This window comes from Notamacropus eugenii, chromosome 1 (assembly GCF_028372415.1).
Source record: "Notamacropus eugenii isolate mMacEug1 chromosome 1, mMacEug1.pri_v2, whole genome shotgun sequence".
In the NCBI taxonomy this organism is placed as follows: Eukaryota; Metazoa; Chordata; class Mammalia; order Diprotodontia; family Macropodidae; genus Notamacropus; species Notamacropus eugenii.
In genome coordinates, this window is record NC_092872.1 from 36,695,277 (window position 1) to 36,710,136 (window position 14,860).

The 14,860-nt window shown below is 38.9% G+C and overlaps 1 pseudogene; it reads left to right on the plus strand.

Annotated features, from left to right (window-relative positions):
- The first annotated feature begins 6,604 nt into the window (after nt 1–6,604).
- On the plus strand, nt 6,605–7,114 carry LOC140522527 (transcription elongation factor SPT4-A-like; annotated as a pseudogene).
- The last annotated feature ends 7,746 nt before the right edge of the window (nt 7,115–14,860 follow it).

Consider the following 14,860-nt stretch of genomic DNA (forward strand, 5'->3'; position numbering starts at 1 on the left):
TCATGTAGAAGTGTAAACACTTCAACTTTAGTAAGTCCCTTATGATTTCTCTTTCCTGTTTACCTTTTTATGCTTCTCTTGATTCTTGTGTTTGAAAGTCAAATTTTCTATTCAGTTCTGGTCTATTCATTAAGAACGCTTGAAATTCCTCTATTTCATTGAATGACCATTTTTTCCCCTAAGGTATTATACTCAGTTTTGCTGAGTAGGTGATTCTTGGTTTTAATCCTAGTTCCTTTAACTTCTGGAATATCTAGAATACTCCAAGCTCTTTGATCCCTTAATGTAGAAGCTGCTAGATCTTGTGTTATCCTGATTGTATTTCTATAACACTTGAATTGTTTCTTTTTGGCTGTTTGCAATATTTTCTCCTTGACCTGGGAATTCTGGAATTTGGCTACAATATTCCTAGGAGTTTCTCTTTTTGGGTCTCTTTCAGGAGGTGATCAGTGAATTCTTTCAATATTTATTTTACCCCCTGGTTCTAGAATATCAGGGCAGTTTTCTTTGATAAGTTCATGAAAGATGATGGCTAGGCTCTGTTTTTGATCATGACTCTTTCGAGTAGTCCCATAATTTTTAAATTGTCTCTCCTGGATCTCTTTTCCAGGTCAGTTGTTTTTCCAATGAGATATTTCACATTGTCTTCTATTTTTTCATTCTTTTGGTTTTGCTTTGTAATTTCTTGGTTTCTCATAAAGTTATTAGCTTCCATCTGCTCTAATCTGATTTTAATTTTTAAAAAGCTATTTTCTTCAGTGAGCTTTTGAACCTCCTTTTCCATATGGCTAGTTCTGCTTTTTAAAGCATTTTTCTCCTCCTTGGCTTTTTAGTCCTCTTTTGCCATTTGGATTAGCCTATTTTTAAAAGTGCTATTTTCTTCAGCATTTTTTTGGGGGTCTCCTTTAGCAAGCTGTTGACTTGCTTTCCATGATTATCTTGCATCATTCTCATTTCTCCTCCCAATTTTTCCTCCACCTCTCCTACTTGACTTTCAAAGTCTCTTTTGAGCTCTTCCATGGCCTGAGACCACTGCAAATTTATTTTGGAGGTTTTGGATGAAGAAGCCTTGACTTTGATGTCTTCCCCTAATGGTATGCTTTGTTCTTCCTCATCTGAAAAGATGGAGGAAAATGCCTGTTCACAAAGAAAGTAACCTTCTATAGTTTTATGTTTTTCCCTTTTGGGGGCATTTTCCCAGTCAGTTACTTGACTTTTGAGTCCTTTGTCAAGTAGAGGGTATATTCTGGGACCTATAAGTTCTCAGTTCCTCCAAGGTGGCACAATCAAGGAAGAGGAGTTTACTCCTCTCCTGGCTTGTGCTTCTGGTCTGGGAGCAACCTCAAGCTTTTCTGCCCAGGATCTGTGAGTAGGGTTCCCTCTCCACAGCTGCTTCCAGCTTCACCATGCCAGTGCTCCTCCTCACCCCAGGGCTGCCACTCAGGAATGAGATTCAGATCAGCAGTCCCCCAAGGTTTTTAGGTCGAGGGTTCCTAAAATGGACACTACTTTTGCCTGGGGTCAAGGCTAAGGCAGCACCCTGCTCCCTTCTCACACAGGTGAAAGAGCCTTCTCACTGACCTTTGAAGCTATCTTTGGCATTTTTGGGTTGAGGAATCTGGGAACTGCAGCTGCTGCCTGTGATTCCATGCCCTGAAGCCTGCTCCAGTCCTGTCCTTGCCACACAGCACAGCCAAAGCTGGGCTGCACTCTGCTCTGAGCCCAGTGCAATAGACATTTCCTGTAGGCCTTCCAGGCTGTCTTGGGCTGGAAATCTCTTTCACTCTGTTGTTTTATGGCTTCTGCTGCTCTAGAATTTGTTTAGAGTCATTTTATGAGCTTTGGGGGGAGAGATACAGCAGGTCCCCTCTTCTACTCTGTCATCTTGGTTCCACCCCAGAAATATGTTTCACATGATTGCACATGTATAATCTATGTCAGATTGCTTACCATTTCAGGGAGAGAGAGGGGAAGAGACAGGGAGGAATAGAATTTAGAATTCAAAAGTTTATAAAAAGAATGTTAAAAATTGTTTTTACATGTAATGGGGAGAACTATTATTTTAAAAAAAGAAATGAAGGTTCATTTTTTAATATGGAAACATTATTAAAAATACAAAAAAATAGCCTCAAAAAAAAGAGCTTTGCTTTTATACTATAGGGATAGCAGTGTATCACTTAGACTCTCTGCTATCTATTGCTCCCTCTAAATAACTACCCCATCTCCTATTCTGGTATTACATGTCTTTGATAATACCCCTTACATAACATTTTGCATATAAGTCATAGTTACAAATATGAATTCTATCCAGAATTGATGAGGAGGAAAACAGGGGATTGGGCTGCTTCTGGGAAATTGTGCAATATTCTTAACACTCTTAACCTGCTCCCAGTCCTAAAAACCTGTCTTTTCAACCTAAATAGTCTCCCAGAGATACAGAGTTGCAAATTAAGACCTCTAAAAATCTAGGATTGTGAGTGACTCAAAGGAAAATGGAGGGGTATGTGGTAGACTCCCTGTTTTCTGTAGGGCAAAATACAAATACCTTTCTTGATCACTTAAAACCACTAGCAATCTAGATCCTACCTTTTCAGATTCATTTCCTTCTATTTCCCTTCCCACACCTACATTCCCATCAGACAGTGCTACTAGTTATCTGCTGACCTTATCCTGTACAACTGTTTCCATGTATTCTTACAAGCCATTCTGCAGCTTCAGTACAGTCTTTTCTCATCTCTGCTTGTTCAAACCTTTTCATCCTCTAAGACTTCTCTTATTATAAGTACTATTACCTCCATGAAGCATAACCTGACCTCTTTAGCTGAAAATGTTCTCTTTTTCACCTCACATCCTTTTATCTCAATTTCTATCTCAATTTCTTCTTCTCCCTCTCACAGTATCATACTTATTTGTGTAATTATCATATATCATTAGCATAGAGGGAGTGGATGCCCAGTCCTCAGAACCTAACTCAAATCTGTCCTTGGGTTATAGAGAGCTCAATCAAATATTACAGCCTGATTCCAACTCATTTTGGGGAGCTGGTTTCTGACCACGAATGAGGACTGAGAAGGTGTGATGGCTCTAAGTGACTTCACATACGAAACCTATTGCTGCAGTGTCAGTTTCTTTGACTTGCTGGAGGCAAATGAGGCAAGAAGTTCTATGATCTTCAAGGTCATGAAGTAGCAGCAAGCTACATTTTCCCAACCAGCCTTCCTGTGCTTGTGAGCACAAAGTGTCTCTCCTTTTCTGTAGGTCTTCCTTGATTTTTGGTTACATGAATATTTAATGCCTAGGATGGACCAGGTTACAACCTTGTGAATTTCAAAAGGTCAGAAGAGCCAAAGAGGTCTCCTCCACCAAAAACCAAGTCTTTCTTCAAAATAAATCCTTTTTCTAAATGCTAATGGAATTCAACTGAATCTTATTGAAAATGGGGACCAAATCAGTGGGGTTCAGGAAACTAGAAACTCCAACTCCTCAAGAAACCCCACTCCCTACACTAGGCTTCACCCCCTTGAGGACAAGGATATGTCATTTTTCTTCTGTGTATATTCTACACCCAAGACATTGCCTGCCATATAGTAGGCAATTTAATAACAACAAATATTTGTTGAACTAAAATTCAAGAAAGCACTAAAAATAAAAGAATACATATGAAATGGTAAAAATGTATTATGTGAGAGAAAAAGAGGACAGCACAAAATAGAAGAGACTAAAGGAAAAACTGAAATTAGTGTATGAGAAGAAAAAAGATATCTTCCTTACCTGCTTGATGATTACTGAGTGGAAACAGCAGGAAGTGAAAGAGAATGACCTTTTAATAGGAGGAGAGCAACTGGTATTTAAAACTTGCCTTCTTAACATTTGAGAGATTTTACATCATTAATCACTAGGAGAGAGAGAAACTGAGGTTTGGGGAGATCACATAGTGAAATGGTTAAGAAAACAGAGGCCTCTTGGCTCCCAGTTTCTGAACAAGGAGGTTGAACTGTTTCTGGGTGAGATACAGCAAATACTGTTCTTTTGTTTTCTATTTTTCTGTACTGTCAAATGGTAGAGTAAAAAAAATTATAGGTGCCACAAAAGAGACTATAGCAATATAGTCTTGCTTTCCTGACATTTTTTCCTCTGCAGTAATTAGGGATTCCTCATTTATAATGACCATTTAGTCATCTGATGTATATTAATTTTGCCTATAAAGTACAAGTCAACTGCCCTAGGCACTGAGAATACAAAGTAAAAATTAGGAAACAGCCTTTCCTTAGGGAGTTTACAGTCTATTAGAAGTTACAACACAGTAATAGATAAGTGAATGTAATCTAGAGTCATCTCAGGAGGAAGAGAACCTGATAAACAGAAGTGGAGTGGGACAAAATTAGAGGAAAAAAAACTCATGAAAGAGGCTGCACCTAAGCTATACTTTGTAGGAAACTAGAAATTTTAAGATTGTAGAAGTTAGATTTTATGTATCAGTGGATCAAGGTGGGAAAGAGAAGCAAAAAAAAAAAAATGCATTCTATTACCAAACATAGGCAAATTGTTTACATTATTAAAAAAGTAATCTTCTTTTCCACTAGGTTCTGACTTCTCTTCTTGGGTCCCACACATTTTATACCTGTTTTGAACGCACTTATCATCGCTTAATTAGCATTTTCTAAATTCCCATAGTCCTGTGAGAATTATTTGAGACAAACGATGATCTTTAAATACCCTTATTTTGTGATAAAAATCATGTGTGTATAGACATTTACCAACAGTAGGCTGACTCAGAACACCTAACCAAATGAAATGTTAAAAAGGTATTGAGTTGGTTTCCTCACCATAAGTTAGTTCTCTGTCACATGCAGAGTTTTGTTCCATACAAAGGTTTCATTGCTCTATATACATATTTTACATCTGTGGTTTTAAAGAATGGATCTAACTCCAAGGGAACATGTGAAATGTGTAGCTCTTAAAGAGAATATTTCACCAACTATTAGAGATACGGCAGCAGCTTTTGGTATGGGGAAGTCAAACATTTTTAGAATCATTCACATTAATAAACAAAATTAGTTTTACCTTATGTGCGAAGGAAAGGGGTTGAAAACTCAACAGACAAAAACTATACCAAAAACTAACAAACTATTGCAGCAAAATAATAATAATGAATCCTTATCAAACAATTTCTCTCAGAGGAACCTGAAGTCAAAATGGGTTTTTTACTCATCCCTCTATAGCCATGGGGTAGGCTTCTTGAAGCTGGAAGGATGGGGAAAGTTGTGAACCATGAATGTGAAGAAAAAATGCATGCTAGCTACAGACAAAACAATATAAGGACCGGAGCACTAAGGATTGGGAAAAGGTAAATGCTCATATTAATCTAGAGTTTGCTAAACTCAGGGCACAAGTTTTGGAGACAAAAACTCATTATTTGACAAAAACTGCTAGGAAAACTAGAAAATAGTATAGCAGAAATTAGGTATAGATTAACATCTCACATAGTACACCAAGATAAGGTCAAAATGGGTACATGATTTACACTTAAAGGGTGATACCATAAGCCAATTAGGAGAGAATGGAATAGTTAACCTGTCAGATCTATAGATAAGGGAAGAATTTAGGACAAACAAGATAGAGAGAGAATTACAAAATGTAAAATGGATAATTTTGATTACATAAAATTAAAAAGTTTTTGCACAAACAAAATCAATGCAACCAAGATTAGAAGGAAAGCAGAAAACTAGGGGAAAAAATTTACAGCAAGTATCTCTGATAAGGGTCTCATTTCTCAAATATATAGAGAATTGACTCAAATTTATAAGGATATGTCATTGCCCAATTGATAAATGGACAAGGATATGAGGAGGCAGTTTTTAGACAAAGAAATCAAAACTATCTATAGTTATATGAAAAAAATGATCTAAAGCACTATTGATTAGAAAAATGCACATTAAAACTCAGAGGCACCACCTTACTTACACCTATCAGATTGGCTAATATGAAAACAAGGAATGTGGGAAAAATGAGAGACTAATGGTGAGTAGTTTAGAACTATGCCCAAAGGGCATATGATTTAAGAAAAATCTGGAAAGACTTAAATGAACTGATGATGCAGAGTAAAGTGAGCAGAACCAGAAGAACACTGTACACAATAACAGCAATACTGTATGTTGAACAACTCTGAATGATTTAGCTATTCTCAGCAATACAATTATCTAAGAAAATCCCAAAGGATTCATGATGAAAAATGCCCTCCACCTCCAGAGGAAGAACTGATTTTCTCAGAATACAGACTGAAGCATACTAGTTTTTTTCTTCCTTTCCTTCCTTCTTTCTTTGTTCATATGCTTACACAAAATGACTAATATGGAAATTTTTACATGACTGCACACGTATAACTGACATCATATTGCTTAATATTCCACAGTGGAAGAAGAAAGAGAGGGAGGCAGAGAATTTGGAATTCAAAACTTTAAAAAAAAAATGTTAAAAATTGTTTTTACGTGCAATCAGGAAAAAACAAAATATAATTTAAAATAAAGCTAAATATTAGATTAAAAACATGAACTGGGAGAGCTAGACTGAGGAACATTATCGGTGGTAGTTGGTGAGGTGTCCTCTGGCTCTAGGCAGCAGCGATGGCGTTGGAGACGGTTCCCAAGGATTTGCAACATCTGCAAGCTTGTCTTCTCTGTTCTTTGGTCAAGACCATAGACCAATTTGAGTATGATGGCTGTGATAATTACTACTCATACCTACAGATGAAAGGTAACTGAGAGATGGTACATGACTGTACAAGCTCTTCTTTTGATGGAATCATTGCAATGATGAGTCTGGAGGACAGCTGGGTCTCTAAATGGCAGTGAGTCAGTACCTTCAAGCCTGGAGTTTATGCCATGTCTGTCACTGGCCGCCTGCCTCAAGGAATTGTTTGGGAACTGAAGAGCCAAGGCGTGGTCTACAAATCCAGAGACACAGCAATAAAGACTTAGTGAACCACAAGCAATAAAGACAAGTGAACCCCCTCTGCTCTTGACCTCTGTCATTGTTGAGTATGTTTGCCTGGAGAACTGATAGAATACTACTCATTTTCCTGCCTACCCTCCATTCTCCAGCCTTTGAAGGATGTCAGGAGCAATAATGACTGATGGCAGGGACATTGGATTCTGGATTGTTGAAAGAGTGTTGGATTCATAAGATTATGGAAATGGTGAGGCTAGGTGCTATTTATCCCATCATGACCACTAGACTTGGGTTGTGTGTGGGTCAGAGGATAATAATAAATATGAACCCTTTCAGTCAAAAAACAAAATGTATAAACTATAATCAAGACTAGGTGTTAGGAAAATGGACTGTATCTAAAAGGTGCACTTAATATGCAGTATGATAAAAGTATGGATTCTTGATGAAGAAATAAAGAATAGAGGTCAAAATTTTGTGAACTCAAATCCAAATTGCATTAAACAAATTACTTCAGAAAAAGGACATACTTAGTAAAAGGTCTTTTTGAGATGTGAAAACTTGTAAAAATCATTGTGGAATACTTAAGTCAATGTAATTATTTTAATAACATAGACTTTGCTATAAGTCAATGTAATTATTTTACATTTTCCCAACTGATTCCCATAGCACTGTGCTATTTACTAGGTATTGTGGTAGGTGCTAGGGATATAAAAATAGAGATGAAAAATCTCTGGCAAAGCAGATGAAGAGCTACAGCTGTAGTCAAGAAGATAGGAGTTCAAATCCACTTTCAAGAAACTTCTAGTTGTGTGATCCTGGGCAAGTTGCTTAAAATCTGCCTGCCTCACTTTCCTTAACTACAAAATGGCAGCATTGTTGTGAAGATCAAATGAAATATCTGGAATTAGTACAGTACATATTATTGTTGCCTAGTTGTTTACTCATGTCTAACTTTAAAGCTGGATGTGCTGTTTAAAGGCCTTTCAAGTCAGGGGACAGCACAGGAGATAAGTAAGATGAGAGTAGATGGGTAAAGCTGCAGTAGTTAGCCTACAACACTCCTAGAAACTTAGGGATTCAGGTAGGAGGCTGACTGAGGAATCATCTCATCTAATTTATTAATTTTATGGATGAGGAAACTGAAGATTGGAGAAGGGAGTTGACTTGCCCAATATCCTACAGGTAGGAAGTAGAGGGATAAGAATTCACACTCAGCTCCTGAAACTCTACATTCTTTATTCTTTCCAATGCACCACATTCCCTCTCTACAAAAGAACAACTATTTTGGAGTCAGATGTTGCACATTTTCTTCTAGAAATGTAAATCTGTGTGTATGTGCATGTATGTCTGTTGGTAATAAGAAAAAACTGTTAACAGAGATGATTAGAAGTACTGAAGACCTAACAAAGTGAGAGGAGAAACTTAAAAATGTCTATACAAAAGCAATAGGGAATTCTAGAAACATCCTATTGTCTTTAGCACAAAACGTAACCTTCTCTAGTAGGTTTTTGAAGCCCTACCTTAACTGGCCCCAACCTATCTTCCCAGCATTATTGAACTTAACTCCTCTTCTCAAATTCTCCCTTCCAACCAAGTCAGCCTTCTCTCCATTTCTCACTCACAACACTCCTTCTCCTGTTTCTATGCCTCAGGACTGATGGTCCCTCAAGCCTGAAATGTAATCCCTCCTCACTTTCAACAGAGTCCCACTCTTCCTTGAAAATGAAGCTCAGACACCATACTCATCATGGTCTTTTCTGATCCTAATTGACAGTGTCCTCTCTCCTAAACTATCTTGTTTTTAACTACTTTGTGTGTGTATACGTATGTATCTAAGATGAGTGGTGGGAATGGGTTCCACATGTATAGTGAAGCCCACAGGTTGTGAAGGGTCTGCCCTTGTGTGACTCAAAGTGAGGCAGAATAGACATCTCTAGCCTTTTATCGCTCCCAACCCTTTTCCAAGGAAGACTTTCATTCTTGCTATGAAGGAAAGCAGGAGGTTGAGGCCAGAGGTCATGGCTCTGTTCTCCTCAGAGAAAGGATATACTGGGATAGAAGTATATCTATCTGCCCCTTTAAATAATGTTCATCTAGGGGATACAATTGGCTTTTGAGTGTTTTGTCATTTTGGAGGGAATAAGGACTTCAAGTTCTATGTCCAAGGCTTGACTCCTTTCCTACTTAATACCTTTTCCACAATGAACACACGTAAAGAATAACAAAGAAGTTCATTTATCTAAATTACAACAAAACAGAAACCAGAGGAGGTACAGATAGGAGAATAAATACTGTACAACATAGAATGAAGGAGCTTTCCCATTGGGAGCAGGATAACTCAACTTAACTGAGAGGGTCCGAAATTTCATCCAAGGGGAAACTCCCCAAAGTCTAGCAAGCTAGAGATAAGAACATAATGGAAACTAGCTACTTCTCTCATGACTTCTCAAAATCTTCCCCTTCAACAAGCTCAAGCGGAATTGGCCTCTCCTTTTCTCCCTTGAAGCTGAAAACCAACTCAACTCTGTAGTCAAAGAAGACTCTTGCTTGCAGACTCCCAAAGCGGGACTGTCTGAGAACTTGAACTCTTGCCTCTTAGCATCTCTGTCCCACTCTTTATGCAGGTCAGCAGGTCAGGGCCTTCATCTCCACCAATAAAGAGAGAGTCCCATACCAATGGACTTTGGGACAGGGTTGTGTATATATGTATGTATGTAAACTCATATGTATGTATGTGCATCTATATGTGCATGGTGTGTACATTTACATATATGTATGTACATGTATAAATGCTGTATAACTTTAAAAAGTACTTGTTGACTTTCCCGTTAGAATAAATTCATTGTGAGTAGGTAGCCTTTCATTCTTTGTACTTGTAATCCGCAGTGCCTAACACAATGGTGGCATACAATAGATACTAGTCACTATTTATTGGTTAATTGATACTTGTCATTCATATTCAATACAACTTCTGATTCTAAATAAACACTGTTGAATGAAAGATGGAAGGAAAAAACTAGAAAGTCACTGTGTAACACAATAAAAATGATACAACCCTTTAAACAGGACTGAATAACTTTGTCAATTGACTTCTTTTTGAAATAATAAATCCTTCCTCTCTGAAGTGTTCAAATATAACCTTGGGTTGTTTTACAAGAATTCCTGTAAGGGAACAAGACGTGGGACTTAGTAACCTTCAAGGTCTCTTCCAAAGCTGTGATTCTATGATTCTTCTCACTGACAAAGTTCTCTAATAACTGGTCTATAACCAACTTCCTGGAACAATGAAGAGAGCTCTGCATTTGGAACCAAAGAACCTGGGTCCTGCCTTTGCCACTGTCACTGGTTTGACCCTGGATAAGCACCAGCCTCTCTGGGCTTCAGGTTCCTCCTAGGCAAAATAAAAGGGTTGGATCAATGGACCCCTAAAATTCCTTCCAATTCTGAGTCAATTATTCAATGAGCTTATTCAGACCTTAACTCCAGGAACAGGTTGATAGATTCCAGTGGGCAGAGTCACCATAGGGAAGAAGGCTCTCTGAATGAAGAGGGATAGGTTTGGAACTGGGATCTGAATAGATTCAAACCAAAAGGGAGTCCCATGTTTGAAAAATCAGGGTTTCTTCTAAAGCCTGAGATCCTGGGAGTTGAGACAGAAATGGGAAGTCATTTGTTGGAGTGGAAATTCAGACTGGGAGGTCAGTACCAGAAAAGAAGAGAAAATACAGGAAATACCATGGAGCTCTGAAAACTCAGCAGATTCAGTCCACGTCCCTAACACTTCTGAATTGTCATATTCTGACTTATTATACTCCGACTTGACAATATAGCCATGAATTCTGCTGTCCCAGTTATGGCTTATAAAGCAGTAGGTTTGGACTCTGTATTCTTAAAGGTCACAAAAAATGTGGTAACTAACCTAATCAAATAATGACATTTCCTCAGGCTTCATTCTATTTGGCCCCTCTACACAACGTATGAAACTACTAACCATCTACTGAACCTTTCCATTTGGATAGGCCAGTATTCCCTCCCATTCAACTCATCTAAAAAATAACACCCTCATTCTCTCAAGCCATCTCCCACTCTCAACGTTCCTATTTCTGTCTGTAATAACATCCTCTCCCAGATGCCAAAGCTAGGAACCCTGGTATCATCTTTGATTCAACAAGTCGTATTGATTATTCCTTATTATAGGCTTGAATCTCTCTCCCTTTTCTTTCCCCAGGCCATCACTTTAATTGAGGCCCTTGTCACCTCACACTGGGGTGGCTGAAATAGATGTCTAACTGGTCTCTCTGTTTCAAGTCTTATCCCCCACCTAACCACTATCAGACACTTAATTATAAACTACTTTGAATGGTTACTGAACCCTTCTTGTGATTATATGTCTCGGCTGCTCAACTAGATTGTAAACTAGTTGATAATAGCAACCTTGTCTCAGTGTATCCCTGAAAACACCATAGGCTCTATATAGTGCATCTTTTTCATAGGCTTATAGATCAATAGATTTGGGAGACATCTTAGAGATCATCTAACTCAAATGCCTTCATTTTCTAGGTTGGAAAACTGAGGACTAAAGAAGCTGAAGGACTTTCCTGAAGATACATAGCTAATCTGATCTGGGTCTCAAATGCAGACAGCTTAACTGGAGTCCAAGGCTCTGCTCAGGTCATCACAATTCTGTTTCTTGAATGAAGGAATGAAGGAATGAAAAATCAAAGCAAGACTCATCCTGACCATGTTGGAAGGGCCTGGACTAAGTTCCTCTTAGCAGGAACTCTTCCTTATTCTATATTCCTTGTCTCCTCTACTGAAGCAAATCTGCTCCTTATAAACATGCAGTTCAGTTTTTGTTCCTCTGACCCTTCTCCTGAAGCCAAGGTTGGAGGCAGAGGCTCACTTTTAGATCAAGGTTATTGTTGGCAGCATTCATTCCAACTCAATCCAATCTAATTCAACAAGCGTTTATTATACACCCACTGTAGGTAAGTCCCTGGGCACACAAAGACAAGGTTTTGTTGTTGTTGTTGTTTCTTTTAAAGCAGACTGAGAACCTTTACATTCTCCTGGGGACATACAACACATAAACAGTTAAGTACAAACAAGATGATTTAAGTAGGAACATTGAACTAACAATTAGATTGATCCAAAAAGATGACACCTGAGCTGAGCCTTAAAGGAAGCTGTGCATTCTAAAAGGCAGAAGTGAAAAAGGAGTTTGTTTCAAATATGAAGGGTGGCCTGGGCAGAGGCATTAATGGAACGTGTATCTGAGGAACAGCAGAAAGGATAATTTGTCTGGAACGTGGGGTTCATAAAGAGTAGTAATGACTAGTAAGCCTGGGAAAATAGATTGAATCCAAATCGTGAAGGGCTTTAAATCTAAGGTGAGGAATTTGTATCAATTCCAGAAGCAATAGGGAGCCATTGCATTCTTTAGTAGGCATGTGACATGGTCAGACTTGTGCTTTAATGGGATTATTTTGACAGCTGTGTGGACGATTGATTGGAAAAGGGAGAAACTGGAAGCCAAGGGTTCCATTAGGAGGCTGTTATGGAAAGGCTTCCAATAAATGAGTTAAAAACCAGCCAGCACCCTGAGAATTGTGTTGTGTAGCAGAACAGGGACAATAAGGGTGGGGAGATGCCCATTTTTTTGGGAAAGCCAGTGTGAGTTGATTACCTATGAGTCAGGCAGCTGTCTGAGGCCGAGTGAGAGGCAGGACTCATCCGATGAGCTCTTTCTCCTTTAGGACAGCTGGGGCTGATCTGAGTGTTCTCTACTTGTGGGGTTGTCAATCCACAGCATGGGGGTGCAGCACCAGCACCCCAGGAAATCAAAGCAAATTCAATTATCTATCTGCTGACAATGAGAAAACCATTTCATTCCTCAGCTCTTTACGGAATGTTGGGGGGGATGGAAAATGAAAAGCGTGAACATTTTTAATGAGTGCGATTGTTGAATCATCCGTCACAGTCCATCTGCTTCAGAGCGTTTCAGTGAGGAGAAAGAGAACAAAGTGCTGTACTGCCTTTCCACATTCATATCATCACGTAAATGTTCTTTAAGGAAAAGCTAATGATCTTCATACATCATGCCTATCATTTCCATAACTCAGAGTTTTCCTTTGACTTGCTTCATTTTGTTCACCACGAATTTTCTGCCCTGACACCAACTTGGTAGAAACTTGCTTGCAAACGCCTGTGGTAGAGCCAGCCCAGGGACATTAAATACAGAGCTCGGTAGTGTTCTTTGGTAGAGATAAACGAATGCAACGTTTAATTCAAAGGGCCCATTTTTGCCTGGAGTTTTGAGAGCAAAATGAACTTGGTGTCAAAGGGAAGGAAGAAGACTTGTTTTTAAAATTCATTTCCCTGAGACTATTAATCCACTTGGGAACAGGCTGTGGCAGTGACAGCATGTCCATGAAAAGCCCAAGTTTACACAGTTTGGCTCCAGAACCATTGCAGATAGTCAGAAGAGGTTTAAAGGGGAGGAATGGGGTGGGATCCAGATAATTAGCTAAAGTGGAAGGATTTAGGGAGGGACCTTAGAGGCTGGTAGGATTTGGGCTCATGAATAGCTAACCTCGAAGGAAAGGAAGAAGGGAAGAAAAAGGGATGAAGGGAGAAAAGAAAGAAGAAAGGAAGGAGGAAAGGAAGGAATGAAGGAAGAAAGAAAGGAAGGAGGAAGGGAAGGAATGAAGGAGGGAAGGAATGAGGGAGACAGGGAAGGAATGAGGAAGGGAGGGAAGGAAGGAGGGAAGGAGGGAAGGAAGGAAGGGAGAGAGAAATCGATTTGTTCTATATCTTCTTTATCATGCTAGGCACTGTGCTAAGTCCTACACAAATATATTATTTAATCCTCATAATAACCCTGCAAAATGTTATTATTATAAAATTCATTTTATAATAAAGAAAGCAAGGCAGACAGAAACCAAGTGACTAGCCCAGGGTCTCATTGCCAGTAGGTATTTGATAGTGGATTTGTACTCAGGTCTTCCTAACTATAGGCCCAACCTCCATGTAGTACACAACCTAACTGTCTCTGAAAAGAAAAGAACTGCTTGGGTAGGAGGGTATCAGCTGAGTGGAAAGGACTTCAGGCAGTCTATCGGGGACAAGGAAGTCCCAGCTATTAGACAGATCCAGGACATTTGTCTTTTAGCAAATGAATGTATGTACACATGTGTGAGATGAAGTTAAACTAATAACATTAAAATTGACTATAGAGAACCAACGAAGGGAAATGAAAATTTCAAATGTTTCTTCTATGTGAAAATATTATCACTTAGCATTCAGTTTTTTTCAGTAAACATTATTAAACACCTACTATGTGTTAGACACTATGCTCTTCACTGAGGATACACAGAGAGAAAAGAAGAAAGACAAGAAAGAAAAGGGAAAAGGGACTGTCCCTGCTCTCAAATAGCTCACATTCTAAAGGGGGAACCATGCAAATGAATATGTGCAAATAAGCCATATACAGGATAAATAGGAAATTATAGATTGAGGGAAGGCCCTTAAACTAGAATTAAGGGAGATTGGAAAAAGCTTTCTGTAGAAGCCTATAGAAGGTGGGATTGTAGCTGAGATTTGAAGGAAGCCAGGAAGCAGAAATGTGGAAGGAGAACATTCTGGGCATCAGAGACAGACAGTAAAAATAACCAGAGTCAGAAGACAGAGCATCTTGTTCTGGGAATATCCAGGAGGCCAAAGTCACTGAACTGGAGTAGGCAGAGTAAGGTGTAAGGTTTAAGAAGCCTGGAAAGTTGGGGGAAGGAGGAGGGAAGGCAGATTCTGACGGGCTTGGAATTTCCAAACAGAGCTTTATTTGTAAAGCATGAACCCAAGGGGACAGGAAAGAAAATGAGCTATCTAATAGATGTTGTTCTGTGATGGTGCCATT